This window comes from Mauremys reevesii, linkage group 5 (genome assembly GCF_016161935.1).
Source record: "Mauremys reevesii isolate NIE-2019 linkage group 5, ASM1616193v1, whole genome shotgun sequence".
Taxonomy (NCBI): Eukaryota; Metazoa; Chordata; order Testudines; family Geoemydidae; genus Mauremys; species Mauremys reevesii.
In genome coordinates, this window is record NC_052627.1 from 23701721 (window position 1) to 23721621 (window position 19901).

The window sequence follows — 19901 nt, forward strand, 5'->3', positions numbered from 1 at the left end:
CATCTCAATTTTTCACATTTGCTGCCTGGTTGCCCTAGGAGGAGGATTAGGGCTTAAGTACTTCTAAGAAATGAACCTGGACAATGATATCATTACACATCCATAATAGCACAAGAAAATGGATTTGAAAATGGCTCATCTATGCACAAATTTAAGGGAAGAAGAAATCCTGATTGTTAGAAACATAATCAACTTACATAATTTAGAGTGCTACAAGTTCTAGTAAAACAGTGAAAATGAAAATACTCCCAAGGCCCATAAAGTACTGAAGGTAATCAAATAATGTTTTATTGCCAATAATTATTGGAAATGTTAACCTATGTACTACTAGGACATGAGATCTCCAAACTATTTCCTCAGTCTAGCACAAACATGATTAGATTAATTAAGTGTCATGATGTATTTGGTTGAGCATTAGGCCACAAGATAATTCTTAATGATTTATTTATAACACAGATTTTCCCTAAATTAAATCCTCATTATGAGAATGACACACATTAAACTTTTATGTTTGTTTGGTTTCTGTTATCAAAATATTGCTGGAGTAAACAGAGAGATGGCAAAATTCACTAACATGCTCCAAATGTAGTAGTATGAAAATGTCTTCCTTTCCACACTTTTTAAAAAGCCAGTTTGGAGGAAGGTTTACAATGCAAATTGTCAATCTAATTTGAGAATTTAACAAATTTGATATTTTGCTGCTGTGATTAGCATAGTCATGAAGAGTTCAGAGAAGATATACTCTTCTGTTTTATTGGTAGTTTTTTCCTAGGGAATTCTAATTGGAGGTTATTCTTGATTATTCACTGTGTGGTGACTTGAGAAATAGGAAAAGAGGCAAGAAGATTCCTCTAAGGGAGAGAAAAATACTCAATTCGTCATTGTAGTGTTCCCTGTTGTACTAAAGAAATGGAGCGCACAGAGAAAAAGTAACATTCTCCCCCCCCCCCCCCGTTTGAGTGTAATGCCCTAGTTATGCTCAGGGGCGGCTCTACGAATTCCGCCGCCCCAAGCAGACGTGCCGCTGGTCCCGCGCCTATGGTGGAGCTTCCGCAGGCATGCCTGCGGGAGGTCCACACGAGCCGCGGGACCAGTGCACCCGCCGCAGGCATGCCTGCGGGAGGTCCGGTTGTCCCGCGGCTCCGTTGGACCCGCCTGCCACCCTGCTGGCAAAAGGACGCCCCAAGCGCGCGCTTGACGCGCTGGGGTCTGGAGCCGGCCCTGGTTATGCTATTGGTGGGCATTATTCCTAGGACCTCTAGCTCCAAAGCACAACCTTTACTACTTGAACTGAAAAAGAAAAAAGCCTATTAGCTGGGATAAGCAATAATCAGATATGAATTTGCAACAGGGGACTATAACACATTTTGCCAGTATTTTTACGTAAGGATATTCAAGTGAGTTCAATGAGAAGTCTTCACTCACAACAGAAATAGTAAGTCACATTTTCTCTAGCTCTCAGTGGGGCCAGAGGATGAAGCATCATTTCATGCTTAGAGAAGATCGCTATTGATGAGGCACTGGGAGGAAGCGTGTGCTGCAGCTGTACCTGCTCTGTGAATCAAGGGCAATCTGTAGCCTACACCCTTCCAAACTACTGTACCCCTTTCAGGAGTCTGAAGCCCAAACCCCTGCCACCTGAGACTGAAGCATGCAACTTAGCAGGGCCTTCTGCGGCAGGGGCAGTTTCCTTGCTTGCCACCTCCTAACAGCAGCCAGGCACTTGCAACCCCCCCCCTAAACCGCTCCCATGACCCCCCATCAGGTTGAGAAACACTGACCTAGATGAGTTGATGTACCCCCTGGAAGACCTCTACATAGCCCTGGTTGAAAACTATTGTAGCCTAATAATTTGATACCTGTGAGAAGTGATAAATTCACCAGAAAGGCAATTCCAGGTCTCTCTCCAACTCCCAAGAAAGTGGTTAATGTTTAAGACAAATTTTCAAACATTATTTTCCATTGTTCTCATTCAGACACTGCCTTTCCCAAGGCAGAGTAGTACAGTAAGGCACAGACTATTAAGTCTTCTTATAGTAGGTACTAGAAAAATACTGTGTGAAGAACAAGAATATACTGTAGCAGCTCTATTTTGTCTCAATACCTTGGTTCCATTCTGTCTTCTAAGGAGGTTCAAAACTGAAACATCTAAAGATTTTAGTACTTATCCATCCTTGTCTGCTGTAGAAGTCAAGCTGGAGCTGGCTTCTTGTTTCAAGGTGGTCTGAAATAACTCAGCATATTGAGAAAAGTCCTGGATTAGACCAGGAACATAATAAGCATGTGAAAGCAAAACAAAATGAACACACACTTTTTAAACTTCAGTTTCTCATTGACCTCTGCACTTACGGTGTTGAGCTAGACTCAAAATTTTTCTTTCACTTTCTTCAGGTCCAGGCCAAGGCGGCCCATTTGATATCGGAGGCCCTTCACAAAAACCTGTGGAACAACATATAATTTTCATCATGATCTTTCTAGAAGTGAAAGACTTAGCATCCACCTTGTTGGCCAGGTTTTATTCAAAAATGTTTCGATAGATAAAAGTAAAAGTGAAGACAGGCGATGAAAAGCCAGGGTAGAAGTTGAAGAGTGGTGGGACTCTGAACAAGCATTGGTTGCTATAGTCGCAGTTCCAGCATTCCAGTTTAGCAGTTACTTCTCTACTTCATCCTTTTCTTTCTTAGCCACTAACAAATGGAGAGTGGGTGTAATAAAAGATTTTACCTCACCCATCTTGTCTCTCTAAGCATGAGTTCGTTTCAAATCCTGATACAGCTACACTTAATGAGTAATAATTAAAGCCAAAATTAATATTCTTACTCTCACTCTAATAAATAAGACCCCTCCCCCCAATCATGCAATGTGGTGTATTAATACACACCCCTGCACTCCCATACATGGGTATGGGAGTCCATGCCAGCAGATCACACTGCAGGATTGAGGTCTATACTTGATTAACACTGTCCCACAAAATTGTCATTTTGTGAGGTATTTCCCTATTTTGCACTTATTTGAGAAAAATCATCCTTCAAAGAATCAATCCTTAATATCTAGAGACACATGGAAAAGTGTAGTGTCTGACCAAAAAATTCATGTACTAAGGAAGGGATTTTCAAAAGCACTTGTGTCTTAGGAGCACAAGCCCTATGTACTTTCAGAGAAACTTACTGTCGTGTTCATAGCATAAACACAGAAGATGGATGTTAAACATAGAATACCCTTTCTGGAAGGCTGCACCATAACACCACTGTATTTCTTAAAATCCAGAACCTTAACAGTATGAAACCGTAAGCAGACAAGCAAAGCTAGGTGGAGAGAGGCAACTAACTCAAACTTGCTTTGAAGACGTCTCTGACTAATGGCATGCTTTGCTCAAGAGCCACCTAGCCTGCAAGCAGGACCAGGAAACACTCCTCCCTCTTCAAGTGATAGCTTAACACTTACAGCAGAGTCCTCAATGTACCCCCCTTACAAAATCAGAATTGGAAGGCTGGAAAGGACCTCAAGGGATCATGTAGTCCATCCCCATGTGAGGAAGGGTCAAATAAACCTAGAACTCTGCTGACATCTCTTTTCAACCTGTTTTGAAAAAACCTGTCCAATGAGGGGGATTCCACAACCTCCTTTAGAAGCCTATTCCAGAATTTAACTACCCTTAACTAGAAAGGTTTTTTTTTCTAATGTCTAACCTAATCCCCCTTGCTACAGGTTTCTAAACCTTTGATCATTTTTGTTGCTCTCCTTTGGGCTCTAATTTGTCCACTTTTTTCTTAAATGTTGCTCACTGAACTAGACACAGTATTCCAGAGGAGGCTTCACAAGTGCTGGTTAGAGCAGGGCAATTTCTGCCCCACTCCTATTAATACACTCAGAATATCAGCATCGTTCACTTTTATTCAATTTGTGAGCCTCTATAACTTGCAGATCCTTTTCAGCATTACCACTGCCTATCCAGGTATTCTCCACATCAGCTTTCATTGTACCTTAAATATTGTCTCTTGGAGGAACTCCCAGCCCTCATGAACTCCTTTTTCCCTTGGAATTTTTCCCTATGGGATCTTACCCGCTACTTCTGACTTTGTTTTTGGTTTGGCTTTTAAGTCCCTTGACCTTACTTTGCTGTCCTTTCTCCTTCTTTTCATTAGACTCATGAAGCATATCATTTTATGATCCCTTTTACCAAGTTGTCCACCATCAGATTCACAACCAATTCTTCTTTGTTAGTCAGAATCAAGTAGAAAATGGCTACTCCCAGTAACTTTACACCTTCTAAAACAAGTAGTTATCTGCAACATACATCAAGAATTTGACATTTTGTCATATTATTTAAACAGATATCTGGGTAGTTAAAATGCCCACTTACTACCAGGTCTTGTTTAGGATAGTGCTGTTTGTTCTAGAAATGCATTTTCAGCCTTCTCCTCCTGATCTGGTGGTCTGATGTCACCCAGTTTCCTCACCCCCACCCTTTTTATCTTCAAGAGACTTTCAGGGGGTCTGCCTGTCACCACCTCTTGAACCCCAGAACAAGTCTATGTATTCTTGATGTACAATGCAACACTCTCCTTTTTTCCTTCCTACCCAATCTATTTCAATATTCCAGTCATGAGATTTATCCCACCAAGTCTCTGCAATGCTATAAGAGAGTGACTCACCCACTAAGGGCTGGGGTTAGCTAATCCTGATTACAGGATGAGCCACACCTGGGAGAGATCAGGGTTATTGCCCTGTTAAGAACAGCAGAAGGCTACAATGAAGGGGGGAAAGCTCAGGAAGTGATATAAAGATTGCAGGGAGTGGGAAAGGCTTCTCCAGGGAAAACCCTGAGATGTAGGGAGCTGTGAAAAGAGATACTGCAGTGAACAGGAGGTTTCTGCTACAGACTCTGATTGGAAGAAGAGTTTGTGGACCTAGAAGCCAGACAGATGAAGAAGGCCAAGCTCCAGCCAGGTAAAGCCTGAGAGACTTGGTACAGGTACCTAGTTCTGGGCAGAAGGGCTTGGGGCTCCCTACCTACAAGGAGAAACTCATGGAACTGGGTGGGGTCCTGTTGGGAAGGACTCAATAAATGGGATCCCAGGAGGTGAATGTTTATTATTTGCCCATGGAGGGGGCATTGGAGAGGAGCAATTGATAGCAGGGCACCACAGAGACCTCTTACCACAAAGGTGTGTTCAGGAGGCTGCCAGTCCTGTTTCACAAGCCAATTGTTATAAATTTTGCTTGTGTATCATGACTTCAGTTGTAAGTCACTTAGGCTTTTTTGACAGTTCCATCCCAAGAGTCCTCTGTCAAATGTTATTAAGATAGTAGGTGACATCAGGTGTTTTAGCACCTTTTGACTTTTGCATACTGGAGCAACTTTTCTGCCACTTGAATCAATCCTTCCTAGCGGCTTCATGTCATGTCCTTTGCATGCCATGTTGGTCTAAGAGTGATGTTGAGAGGGGAAGGGCAGAGATTTTCAGCACTGACTATTGAATCTGGAAGCCGAATTACCATTAATTTTAACGGAGCAGGAAAATTCTATTCTCCGATAAGAGAATACCTGGAGTTAGTGCAGAAAGATATTTGAAAACTAGAGAGCAATGTGTGAAAATTATGAGGGGCTGTAAGGACAGAGTCATGTGAGAAACTGAGAAATTATATATATATATATGTAATTTGGATAACAAACTGAAAGAGACCATAACTGGCAACAGGAATTTGCAATGGGTAATCACAAGGATGGAAATCTATTTAGGGTGGTACAATAAGGAGTAACTGGATTAAATTAGAGTAAAAGGCTTTTTGGCTGAATACTTTTCAAGAAGTTTTCCTAGGAAATCTAGTAGTTTCCCTAGGATGCCTCAACTAATTTCCTGTGAACATACAAGCTAAGTGTACCTAGTGATTAAGGGCACCTATTTCCCCTAATGTTCATGGATTCCTCTATAGCATGTTCCTCCTTTCCTCTGGCCTTTAGAAGCTTGTGTGTGTTTGGAAAGGAGGCAAGGCATAGTGACAGGTTGGCAGAGGACTGCCAGGTCTCACCAGATCATCTTCCCTCCCAAACCTGCAGGCCACAGTTGCAGAGTTACTACAACTTGCTATAACACTTCTGTGCTGTGGAACTCTTCTCTTCTGACTCAGCAACCACTGACTGGTGGTGGTGGGGACTGCTATAACCTGGACTCCTGGATGCTATAGTGAGCTGTGGGGATGCATGACAGCTGCAGAGGCCTCATCTCCATTAATAGATTCTCCAAGAGCCACAGGTTTGTGGAACAGAATGTCTAGACACTCCCATAGGGGAGGGCATGCCCTACTCTGAAAGGGGAAAAGATAAATCCACAGAAGCATGGAGAGAATAGGGCCCCAAATCTATTTTTCCTCCTTACACAACTTACATTTTCCCTTTAACACCATTATTTCCCTTACCCTCTATCCCAGACTGTTCTTCCCTTTCAAAATTGTAGTTCCACATGCCTATGGCACCAAGGAGAAAGATAGAAAAGTTCATTTCAATATTTAGCCCACTCCTTGGTATCAAGGAGAGCCCTGTCACAGTTCATGATAGATTTGAACAAAGCTAGAACCCTCTTATTATTCCATGGATCACTCTGAGGTCTTTTTCCCCCCCTTTCATTCTGCTTTTTTAAAGTGACATTTTATTAAGCTACTTCATAGCTCCTAGGAAACACAAACTTGCTTGTCACGTAAAGACAACAGAAGTCAAAGCATAATGGAATTTTCCTAGAGTGGACTCATCAGTTTCAGTTAGCAACAATGAACACTGAGCTGTAGTTCGATCCAGGGTTCAGTTGACATCCAACACTTGAAATGTCTCCAGTTATTTCTAAACAGGAACCAAACCTTAACACTGAACTACAGCTTGGTCTTAGGTACTTCTATAGATCAGGAACAACTCAGCTGAAGCCAGTGGAATTATTCCCAAATAAAACTGGTGAAATTAAGATCAGAATCTGGCTTCACATCTCCATTTATCGATGCTCGCAAAAATACACATGCGCATATACACTTGCTAATTAAATGCTTGTTGCAAAATATATACAAATACCAGGGTATACTCTATACAAACACCATTAAAAATGGCATTAAGGTGGCAAACCCAAGCATTCAAAGGTTAGGATATTCCAGAATTAAGGTTTTCCTGTAAACCTTTATTTGATCCCCTTATGCATAAGTATTATAATGCTGCCTTAATTACGTGATCACATACTATTTTTCCACCCACAAATCTCTCTCATTCAGTGCACAGGATTAATAATACTCAATGAAGGAACAGCTATTCAGTATTTTGTTTTTTGCTTGTTCAGTGTCTGACTAGAGGCCTTATTTACTTGCCAGTATTCAGAATAGGGTTTGAAGAAATGTCTTCATGGCTTCTTTTATATGGCTTATTTATCTTCACAACACCCTGTGAAATAAGGTGGTGCTATTATCCCCATTTTATAGATGGGGGATTGAGATACAGAGACATTAATGTCACCTGTCCACTAATTCTAGGTGCCCACACTGAGATGCTTGTGGCTGTTTTTCGCAGGGGGTGGGGACTTGTATGCCACCCCCTGCAGCCAAGAGGAACATTACAGGAAAAGTTCTGCTCAACTTTTGTAGCCATGGCATGGAGTATGCTCAGTACAGATTGAATCTTGAGAGAATTTAGCTGGTGAACCCTAATAAGCACGTACACACAATCTTTGAAAAGCTTGTAGCTGGGTCAGGTTTGGCTGGATTTTCACAGAGATGGCAAAAGGCACATCCCTGCCCCTGATTTTAACTACAGGCATCATTATCTGTGCCACCTATCAAATGCATGTACCAAGAATGCCACTCTGTGCATAATATGTATACATACGCATCTATTTCCAAACAGCATTTAGATGAAAGTTAATGGACTATTTCATGCTATTGAAACAGTTAGTGTTCTCGGTGTACATGCAGGAAGTGAACTTCACTGTTTGTGAAGTGGGGGTGAGAGGAAAAAATTTATTGTTTAGGCTACATACACCCAGTAGAGTGCATGTAATTTAATTATACTGTGATTCCTTATTTTAATCCAAGATAGTAGAGTTAGATCAGAATGAAATTATTAAACCAATCTAGCCACTCCAAAGTTTGCCTTGTGAAGGGCTTGCTCTACTCACCACTGGATAGTGCTGCCTGCTAGCAGTTCTGGGGACTAGTACGATCAGGCTGACTTCCCTTCCTGTTGTTACACCCTGTTGGTTTCTCCTCTGCTGTGCCTCTCTCAGGAACTACAGGTGTCCTCTTCATGACTCAGCCCTCTAGCCAGGTCACTATTGTGATTTCTCCTTCCTGGGGGGAGTTTACCAAGGTTCCTGCTCTTCAGCAATCTCATGTGGTCTTCTGCTTCACTGCCTCACAGTGCCACTCCCACAGAGGCTGGCAGAGGAACACAGACAGGGCTTTGGAGCTGTGCTCTGGCTCTGCTCCAGCTCCAGGCAAAAACCTGCTGTTTTGCACTCTGCTCCAAAGCCCTGATCCCAGGCCCATGCTTTATTCAGGTTCTGCCTCAGAGACCCTCTACACAGCAACCAAGGTCTATTCCCTGTACCTTGCTGCTTTTCCCCTGAGCTGCTTACATCTCTTCTGGCCTTTCCCCATCCTCTGGGTTTGCCAGTTTCTTTACTCCTTCCTCCCAAAGATTAACTTTTGTCTTTCTAGCCTCCAAACACTCCTCCTAGGGAGTAACTGTAGCTTTTTCCAGTCATCTCTGTTGCTAGCCTGTCCTTCACAGGTGAGTGTCTCTCTAATTAGCTGCCTCCAGCCTAAAGCTCCCTTGTTTGTAACCTAATTAGCTGAGTGGGCCCACCTGGCTTAATTCAGCTCTTGAGGTGTGCTCCCCACACTAGCCCTGCATCACATACCCTTAAACACACAACTTAGCAAGCCCCAAGCAATCTATGCTGCTGTCACTTAAACTAATCTTTGGTCTCTTTCTATTGGACTGCAGGGTGATACACTGGGGATTGATTTAGCCTCCTATGCTTTTAATATCTACAGCTGTGCTAATTCTTTTCTAGAAGGAAAGTACACTTTTTTGCCACAATTTTTCAAGTGAATAGGCAGTCCAAGTAAGTAGCAACCCTTTTTTTGCCATCAAATTTGTGGGTTTTTTTGCCTTACATGAAAAGAGTTTGATGGTCTCCAGTTCCTAGCAGCCAGCTGTTGACATTACTGAAACCACACAGGTAGCACTCATTGACAAACTTGGTAGCAGTTTCCACAAAAAGACTAAGTTAAGAATAATTACTAACTTCCAGATGTGCTGCTTCCAAGTCAGGAATGAGGTACACAGAAAGGATAACATGGAAAATGTTGCCTATTTATTGCCTTTGTGCATCTATTCCTGAGTCAGAGAAAAATGACATCCTCTGTTTTCATTAAGGATGTGATTGAACATAAATGATGGCATTAAACAGTAAGAATTATAGTACTATGCGAGTCTATCTTGGAACCAGAATTCTTCAGACATTCAAGAAAGAGTTTTACCCAAGGACCCTGGAAATGGATGGATATGGAAGAGGGGGCTACCCCTGTGCACCCTTGTGTGGCCAGGGTGCTTTGGCTCTGCCCTTTATTCTCTCTGTTCCAGGCTCTTTTATGGATACTCCACAAACTTGCTTGTCTAATTGCTACACTTCCAGGGATCTAGGCTTATTCAGAAAATGAGTCCTAAAATCTAGCCCCAAGACATGGCTTCTATCTCAGACACTGGGTGAGCAAAAGGGTTCTTTCATCTAGTCCTTTGCATTTCTTCAGAGGTCTTAGGGACTGACCTGTCTTGGGATTCAGCTTGTACTTGTCCTACTCAGAGCTGATTTCCCAATCAGGTCTGATATAAGGAGCCAGCTGCTTGTGATTCCCTCCCTGTGCCAGGTGTCTTGCATTAGGTCATTTAGCAAGCCTGCTGCAGGCTTCAGGTCTCCTACAGGTAGCTCTCTCACTCCCTTTGCACTCTTACTGTGGAACTGAATAATATACAGAGCCAGTCCTCCAAACTGAAAGCAACTGTAAGAATTTCCTAGGTGAGGAGTGCTTACTCTGCACACATGATTTTCTCTGCCCTAATCAATCCCCCCCCCCTCCACCCATCCCTCCCCAGTACTAGATGAGCAAAGTATTGACAATGCAGAGAGACTACAGCCAATGAACCAGACATGAATTCAGAAATAATTCATACCCCCACAAACACCTAGTATAATATTTTCTTAGGAATTGGGGGTTTGTTAGCTACACTGTCACAAACAATTTAAAAAAAATTGTCCCAAGAGCCAATACAGACGTAGAGAAAAGATGTGCTAGTTATCTGAAAGGTGATTCCTCAAATAATGCAACACCTCTCTAAGAGCAGAGTCCTGTCAGGGGTTAAGAAGCTAGTAATGAAATTAGCATGATTTCAAGTCCTGGTTTGAATTCTTGAGCTGTTGCATAGGAACTGGTGTTGCTAACAGAATATAACCCAAGCCATATAGTGATGTCAGCTGTCTTCTGATACATTTCCTTGCTAAAATCTCCACAGGTGCTCCTAGCGCTGTGTGGTGATATTTACCCTTTAAACAGGAAGAATGAACACAGAACCTATGTGGTAAAACATTCCATCACTCAGCACAGACAAAACTGGCCATCTCATTTCCTTTGACAGGTACAGTGTACCATCCCGATGATATTCCTTATCCTCACTGTCCCAGAATAAGATTCCAGAGCATCTCTAAATGCTAGTTTCCAGCATGCAACTGCTATTGCTGCTTCACCTCTGGATTTGCCCACTACAGCTGGTAGAAAGCTTACTATTTATTCATGTTGGCAGGTTGGTAGCAATAATCACACAGCCAATCGGACATTTTACAATAAAAGCTTAGGTTGGAATCAAATGAAAATTATACTGAAGGGATGTCCTGAAAATAGTTAAACCTCAATTTGTAAATTAGAGAATAATTCTCTCTGACTTTCAAGCACACAAAAGACATGATGGGGCTCATTAGATGGTCAAAAAGCTGCAAGATGTATTTCTACCCAATCTCCCAGATTAGTGGCTTAATTCATTATAATTCATTGTTCAGTCCACTAAGACTAAGGCTCTGGTAGCATTTCCATTCTAAATCACATTATTTAATTGCCTACAACTTAGCTGTTGCAGATGGGGGTGGGGGAGGAGGGGCTGGTATTTTGGTAAGAAGGTTGCCAGGTGTTTGGTTTTTGACTGGAATGCCTGGTTGAAAAGGGACCTTGGTGGCTCCGGTCAGTATCACCGACCAGGACATTAAAAGTCCGGTCAGCGGTGCTGTGGCACTAAAGCAGGCCAGTCCCTACCAGTCCTAGCACCACATTGCATCCCAGAAGCGGCCAGCGGGTCTGGCTCGTAGGCGGGGGGCCATGGGGCTTCGTACTCTGCCCTGAGCACCAGCTCCGCACTTCCATTGGCTGGGAACCATGGCCAATGGGAGCTGGAGGGGGTGCCTGCTGGTGAGAGTAGCACATGGAGCCTCCTCTTCTCCCTTTCCCCTGCTCCTCTTGGAGCCAGACCTTCTGGCTGCTTCCGTGGTGCAGCACAGTGCCAGGACAGATAGGGACTCTAGTCTGTCTTAGCCCTGCTGCACCACTGCCTGAGGTAAGCCTGAGCCCCAGCCCAGAGCCTGTACCCCCACCTGCACTGCAACCCCCTGCCTCAACCTGCAGCCCACTCCCGCATTCCAAATCCCTTGGTCCCAACCCTCCAGTCTGGAGCCCCCTTCTGCACCCCAAACCCTTCAGCCTCACCCTGGAGCCCACACCCCCTCCAACACCCCCCCTGCCCCAGCCCAGTGAAAGAGTGAGGGTGGGGGAGAGTGAGCCAGCAAGGGAGGGGGAATGTAATGAGCAGGGGAGGGCCTTGGGGAAGGGGCAGGGCTAGGGTGTTTGGTTTTGTGCATTTAGAAAGTTGGCCACCCTATTTGGCAATATACCACCTTGGGCTGTGGTCTTGTTAGATGTAATAAAACAAGTGTCAGATTGAAGGTCTACTACAAAATACCATCTAAAGTAAACCTAGAGTTCTGAATTAAGTGAAGGTTACATAATAGGTGACTCTCTTCCCTCTTAAGTATGAACTGAGCCAATCCCCGCCCCCCGAAAAATGTTAAGAACCTATGTATTGTAGGTGATAGGCTATATTCTTGCTTGGCAGAGCTGAAGAGGAAGGGTGCAAAAGTGGCTTTAAACAACCGTTGTGCTCCCCAATCTAGCACTGGTCTGCACTGGCACAAGTTAGGGGGTCAGCCTTCAGGCTGCTTGATGTCCCTGAGTATTTGTTGTGTTCACTTATTGTCTTTTTATACTTAGATTATACATTTATGTGTATGGACAGTCCCTAGCTCAATGGGGTGGTGATCCATGACTGACTGGCCTATAGGCAGGGCTGCCCAGAGGATTCAGGGGGCCTATGGTCTTCGGTGGCGGGGGGCCCCTGCTGCCGAATTGCTGCCAAAGATCCAGAGCGGAAGAAGCTCCGGGGGCCCAGGCCCCGCGACAGCTTTACGGGTCCCACGGAGTGAGTGAAGGACCCCGTGAGTGGGGGCCCCTGTGGGGCTTGGGGCAAATTGCCCCACTTTCCAACCCTCTGGGTGGCCCTGCCTATAGGTGCAAGAGTAATAAAAAATAACTACGTGCAGCAACATGGCTGCAGGAAGAACTACAGCCATAGTTGTTCTTCCAGCCCAGCTCCCTGCATTTGCAGGATGACTTAGAAGCCATTACTCTAGCTCTGTGCTATTCAAAGGTCCTTATATGCATGGGGAATCCTCCAATGGCCTAGTATGTCAGCTTCTGAAAAAGTGTGACCGAGAAGTTCGTTTTTCTCCTCACTTGCATCCTTATGCAGATGAAGAGCAGGTTTTGTATCCTGCCCCATACTGACATACTTCATGCTGCCTGCCACAGAGGGAGGGTTGGACTGGAGGAATCCTGCAACAAAAGCCAGTCCTTCACTGCCCTGAAAAGAAAGTTGGGGTGGGATTTTTTTTGTGCCAGAACATTCTAAAATATTTCTGTTCTGTATTTGAGGGTGTGTGTGGGAGGGCGGGGGGACACACAGATTTGGACTCATGAGATATTTTCTATTCCACTAGTATCTCAGGAGTTGTCAGAGTTGCCAGGCAGGCAGCTGAGACAGAAACAGATGCAGGCTGGAGCAGGATCTGGTTAGTGTGGAAAAAGCACAAATAGAGCAGGAACAAGGGATGGCTGGAGCAGAAGCAAGAGCACCCAATTGAAACTATTGGTAATGGGAGTGTTCCTGAGTAGGTCGGGCCACTGGGAAGGCTAGAGAGACTTCTTTCCTTAGGAGCCTATATACCTACATTGGGATCACCCCTGGGTGGTCCTTGCTTGTGGATTGACTGAACCCTAGTTAAAGGTCTGGGGCTTATAACAAAACCTGCAGGTGATAGCTTGCGGTGACTCATCAGGCTTAAGAAGGCTTGGCCTCAGATATCATGGGCAGTTGTTAAAGTGAAGCTACTGAAGGTAGATATTTTAAAATCAGCAGGTCCAGATAACTTGCATCCAAGAGTTTCAAAAGAGCTGGCTGTTCACGTTGACTTTCAATAAGACTTGGCGCTCTGAGTAAGTTCTAGAACAGTGGTTTTCAAACTTTTTTTCCTGGCAACCCAGCTGAAGAAAATTGTTGATGCCCACGACCCAACGGAGGTGGGGATGAGGGGATTGGGTTGTGGGAGGGGTTTAGGGTTGGGGTGAGGACTGTGGCGTGAGGCCAGGAATGAAGGGTTCAGTGTGTGGGAGGGGGCTCTGGGCTGAGGCAGGGAGTTGGGGTGTGGGAGGGAGTCAGGGCTCTGGGCTGGGGGTGCAGGTTCTAGGGTGGGGCTGGGGTTTGGGGTGTAGGAGGGGGCTCTGGGTTTGGGCTGGGGAAGGGGATTGGGGCATGGGCTTACTTCGAGCGGCTCCCAGTCAGCGGTGCAGTGGGGGTGCTAAGGCAGGCTTTTTGACTGTTCTGACACCGTAGACTGCATTGTGCCCTGGAAGAGGCCAACAGCAGGTCTGGCTCCATATGGCTCCCTCCTTTGGCCACCACCCCACCCCCACAGATCCCATTGGCCGGGAACTGGCCAATGGGAGTGCACAGTTGGTGCTCGGGGTGGGGGCAGAGCACGGAGCCCTGTGGTCCCCCTACCTAGGAGCCAGACCTGCTGCTGGCTGCTTCCCGGGCACAGCGCAGTGTCAGAACAGGTAGGGACTAGCCCGCTTTAGCCGGGCAGCACTGCCGACGGGACTTTCAGTGGCCCGGTCAGTGGTGCTGACCAGAGCCGCTGCGACCCAGTGCCTTACATTCCATGACCCAGTACTGGGTTGTGACCTGCAGTTTAGAAACCACTGTTTTAGAAGACTGGAAGATAGCTAATGTCATGCCCAGGAGTGAAAGTAACTTACAGGACTTAATGGTACTGCTGGAGTCCTGAGGGGGGGCGTGGCCTCATCCGGAAGGGGCATGGCCTCTTAAGATTTAAAGGCCCTGGGGCACCAGCTGTGGCTGGGAGACCCAGGGCCTTTAAATCAACCCAGGGGTTCCCAGCTGAAGAGGTGGCTGGGAGCCCCCCGGGGGGGGGGAACTCTGAGCTTTGCTGCGCTGGGGCCGGGATTTAAAGGGCCCGGAGCTCCTGCCGCTGAGGGGAGCCCCGAGCCCTTTAAATCCTGGCCCCAGCCTGGCCGCCAGAGCCGTGGCCGGGATTTAAAGGTCTCTGGGCTGCCGGCAGCTGCAGGGGGCTCTGAGCCCTTTAAATCCCAGCTGCAGCCAGGATTCAAAGGGCTCTGGGCTGCCCGCAGTCGCAATCCAAGGGTCTGGGATTGGGGGTCAGGAGGCAGAGGCAGCGCTGGAGCAAGGTCAGAGTAGGGCACGGACAAAGCTGGAACTTAAGCTGGGCTTGAGCAAGGCTGAGACAGGAACAGGAACCGGATCCAGAGCAAGGTAGGACTCTAGAGAGTCTTACGATGCAAGACTGCAGAAGGGTTCCTGGCTGAGTAGTGTCATTGAACACACTGCCTGGCAGGGTTGAGGAAATACCTGAGCCTGGGGGTTAACTGGCCCCATGCTCTGCTCAGGGATAGGCTGCTGCCGTGTGCCTGAAGGCTGGGTCACTACAGGCTCCCTTGGAAGTTGTTGCCCCAGACCTGAGTGATGTCTCACTCTGGCTCTATTGGAGGGGCAGCTAAGAGAGCAGTCCTAGTTTGGCTGTGGGTTTGTCCCACAGGGGGATTTTGTCTTGAAGCAGTGACTCTGGGGGGGGGGGGAAATGTGGTGGCTAATCAGCTGAACCTGAACTCCCACTGTGACCAAAAGGGCTAATGTGAGCCCTGGATGCCTACAGAGCTCTAGACGTACATACATGGAGAACAAATATTTAATAATGGACTCTTCAGTCTAGCAGAGAGCACAGTCCAATGGCTGGAAGCCAAAGCTAGACAAATTCAGACTGGAAATAAGACATAATTTTTTAACAGTGAGAATTAACCATTGGAACAACTTACCAAGGATCATGGTGGATTCTCCATCACTGACCATTTTAAAATCAAGATTGCGTTGTTTTTCCCTAATAGATTGGCCCTAGGAATTATTTTGGGGATGTTCTGTGGCCTGTGTTACACAGGATGTCAGATTAGGTGATCATAATTTTCCCTTTTAGCCTTGGAATCTATGAATTTATTGCATTTCTGGTGCATTATGGTGTCCTTGTTACGGTTCCAGCACTGATCTCTCCATAGCCCTCTACTACAAGAAGACTGAAGCAGTTGCAAAAACTTCTCCTGGGCATCCTTAACTCCCTGGGCAGAGCTCTCCCATACCTTGAATCACCCTGAATGGTCATGGGGTTGGGAGTCTGGAATTGCCCCAAGAAAGGAGAGAAATCCCCCAGTACTGTTGAAGGCATGGTCTCACCATAACTTCACTAGCCCCTGTTTCTCACTCTTCCCAGGTCAGCTTTCTTAACTTCCCACCCATTCTCATACTTCCCACACTGGTACCCATAGTCAGCCAACCAAGAACCATAATGAACAGATCCCCATTCTGGTCCACTTTGGAATGATTCTTCCCATTTTAACTTCCCCTTTGAACAGAAGACTTGAAGGGGGGGCACTTTAAAAAGCATAATTGGTAAGTAGGAGCCTAACTCCAGTTGGCTCGCAGGGTATGTCTACACAGCATTTTGGAGCCTGCAGGAGTGAACCTCCATTCTATTTTTAAGTTGGAGATTGACCTGGAGCTCAGGCTCTGATGTCTACCCATTTCACTAGGGTGCAGAGCCTGATTTCCAGCCCAAGTAGCAACTTGTACATGGCTATTTTTAGCGCGCTAGTGCAAGCCCTGCTTAGCCAAATCTGTTGACCCTCAGTGGGAGGTTGGCTCCCGCAAGCTCCAGAATGCCATGTAGATTTACCCTCAGTGTGAATCAGGCACTTAGCTGACATTTATGCCTTTGAAAATGTCCCCCTTGGTTTAACATTGTTGTAAATATGCTTGTAGGAGATGAATATGGCTATACATAAACAAAGGTCAGTACTAAAAGCATGACCTCATTTTCCCCCTAGCTCTACATAAGGTATCTCAGCAGTAGTCAGGGCTGCCATGCAGGTTGACATTTTCCTTTTCCCAGTATTAACAATTCCAGGATATTAAGTGCCAGGGTTATTTGAAATACAAACCATCCTAGACGATTAGTGCCAATATGATGTAATATTCTGGTCAGTTCACTCCACGATTTAATATAGAAGCCAGCTAGCTATTTATGCTAGGCTGCTTAAAGTACTATACAGCACACACTTGAGTTTATTAATCTCAGAGTGAACTGAAGTACCTTCTCTGACTGCACAATTCAAGATGAACCATATATTTTTATAAATAATATGGTCATAGATGATTGTTATACATTTAAAAGTTGTTAATGGATTGTACACAGGTGTGATCAATGGAAATTGAGGGCATTCAACTTCTTGTTGAATTATTGTATTTTATAAACCTGTCACTCATCGCTTAACATCAGTTTCTAACGCATTGACCACTGTTCCAGATCTCTCATATACAGAGAACCACTAGAGTAAAAGACACTCACCCCCATGCCATGTTCAACCTTCTGTCAATATTACTATTGTATTACAGTATCACCTAGAGGTTCAGGATCAGTTGGGCTGGGTGGTGTGTGTCTCTAGTGAAAGACAGTTCATGCCGTGAAGTGCTTACATTCTAAACAGACAGGGCAGACACAGGCTCTCCCTGTGATGTACTGGCACAGCTACAGTCAGAGGAGGCAGAGATGCTAGCTCTCTATACATAATAGAGAGGGGGCTACTGGCAAGACGTGCTCTGTAAGGGCCCCAGGGTTCTGGAAAGTCCTCCCCTGGTCTAAAGTAGCCCAAGTTCGATTGCTATATGGCACACTGCAGGACCCTTTTGGTTTACTCGCCCTTAAAGGTGGGGCAGATGAACTGAGATACAGGTCGGTGTCTGGCAGTGGCAGTATTTATCTATTGACGGCTGCTGCTGCGTAGAAGGGTTGAGCTGATCTGCACTGCATTTAATTTTTGTAAAGGTAAAGTAAGTGGCAGGATGATTAGAACTTGTGAATGATCACATCTGACTTCTTGTAAATCAAAATAAACATAAACGGTCAGAGAAAAGAAGTTCTATTATTCCTGCTTTACAGATGAGGGACTGAGGTACAGAGAGATTAAGTGACTGGTTCAAGGTAACAAAAAAAAAAACCTATAGAAGAGCTGAAACCTGAACCCAGATCTCCTGAATTCCAGTTCAGATTAAGATGTAATAGCGATGGGACTCTACAGATAGTCCTATGTCAGTTCATTAAAGACTATTAAGTAGGTAAGTTTCCTTATCTTTGCCTCAGTGGACTTTCTGATATTAATATTATGCAACAAAGGTTGAATTGTGTGTAATGGCTTTGGAGATGGTGCTCCTGAAATACCACACTGACCCTCTAAGGGACAATTCCAACCCAAGGAAGATTGAGTCCTATTGGAACTTCTGGGACATTGAACAGTGTCATCTCACCAGAGACCTGAAACACAGGATGCTGAAAGGATTGTGGTTAGACTGGCTCTTGGTAGCCTAATTGTACAGTGGAATCCAGGCCATAGCACTTCCAGGATGGTCTTACCATTGTTGGCATGGATACTTTGTAAGAACATTCCTGTTGGTTTAATTTGCTATTTTGTTTTAAGATGGCCACGGCCTTTAGCAGGACTGGCTCTAGGCACCAGCAAAGCAAGCACGTGCTTGGGGTGGCACAATTCCAGGGGTGGCATTTTGGTGGTTTTTTGCTTTGACAGTTGCGCTGGCCCTGGCCTTTAGTACTACACCTCCTGCATCAAAGGCTGAGACTAAATTCACTATTTGTCTAGGTAGGTTCTGGGAGGGAGCACAGGGTAGTTTGTATTAGCTGGCAGTATGGGAGGAGTAGCGTTGATGTGGTGGTGTGGTTTGTCTTTTTTCATTCTGATCTTTCTCCATTGTTCCCTATCCTGAGTTCCCCCTACGTAATAAAGCCCTGGCTACTGTTTTATTACTCTGGGAATTGTGATAGGTATCTCTTTTGTGTTCTATAACAGATTGTGTGTTAAATATTTCCCCAAAGGACAAGCCCCCTGTGCTCTCTTCACTAGGAGAGGCTTCCTTGGGTGAAGGCACCAGGCGCCCCTTATAGATGAATCCAAGATCCATACCCCTGAGAAGAGCATGGAGAAGGCTGCAGCCAGGCCTCAGGGCAAGGAATCGAATGATATGTAAATCAAAGGTTACAAGAAACTTTATCCATTCTAAAGAGATTAATCTTGCATCATCTCAATATGTTTTCTCTTCTACCCTTGTTGAGGACTTTATTTGGAGTAATTGTCACATATTTTAAAAGCTTGTCATGCTTTGGAAGGATTGACAGGGTGCAATACTGCAATTTGAGGACCCACGTCAACATTAGTTGCATTAGAGTTCACTTCACTGCTTCCATCTAAATTATGTTGACTGGCTACCTATATTATTCAGAGAAAGGAAAGCTAAGTGTACAGGAATTGAATGGTGTCCCTTTAAATCAGTGGTTTCCAAACTGGGGTATGAGCTCTCATCAGCGGGTATGTGAGAAAAATCCTGTAATGGTGGACAACACATTTTATTTAGTAAGACTTGGCAATCTAATCATAGGTGTATTATGATCCCATCTCAGATGGGGGTATGCAGTAGATGACAGTATTTGGAAGGGGGTAAGCAGCCTAAAAAGTTTGAAAGCCTCTGCTTTAAATAATGAGAGCCTCCAGTAGTCCTCACTGTCTTCTGCATTTTAGAAGTCACCAGAGCAACAATGTGTTCATGTAACTAGGCCTTGCATGTTGTATATAGTTAGTAAACATGGATGTTATGAGCACAATTAGGTCCAGTCATTTCTTCATTTTATGCATGTTGTATAACAGTGGCTTTCAACCTTTCCAGACTATTGTACCCCCTTCAGGAGTCTGATCTTTCTTGCATACCCCCAAGTTTCACCTTAATAAAAAAAATAATTGCTTACAAAATCAGACCTAAAAAGACAGAAGTGTCACAGCACACTATTACTGAAAAATTACTTACTTTCTCATTTTTACTATACAATTATAAAATAAATCAATTAAAATATAAACATTGTACTTACATTTCAATGTATGGTTGTAGCGAGGCGGTGGGATACCCCACAGACCTGCTGAGGGACGAACCGCCCCTAACATGAAGGTGGGCGGAGCCCTTGGGTCCTGCACCCGCCCCTCAGAGGTCACGGCGCTGACCCGGAAGTATAAAAGTTCACCAGCAGAGCTCAGTGGAGAACCAGCCAGAGGAGAGATCAGAC

At 45.0% G+C, this 19901-nt stretch overlaps 2 long non-coding RNA genes across 2 annotated transcripts; one reads left to right on the top strand and one right to left on the bottom strand.

Annotated features, from left to right (window-relative positions):
- Window positions 1-2118: 2118 nt before the first annotated feature.
- Window positions 2119-8656, bottom strand: LOC120405784. Its single transcript, XR_005598868.1, has 3 exons — window positions 8151-8656; window positions 2350-2439; window positions 2119-2254 (listed from the first exon to the last, which is right to left on the bottom strand). It is a non-coding gene; the product is annotated as an uncharacterized LOC120405784 (long non-coding RNA).
- Window positions 4778-19550, top strand: LOC120405781. The gene is made up of 3 exons (XR_005598863.1): window positions 4778-4950; window positions 6062-6257; window positions 18694-19550. It is a non-coding gene; the product is annotated as an uncharacterized LOC120405781 (long non-coding RNA).
- The last annotated feature ends 351 nt before the right edge of the window (window positions 19551-19901 follow it).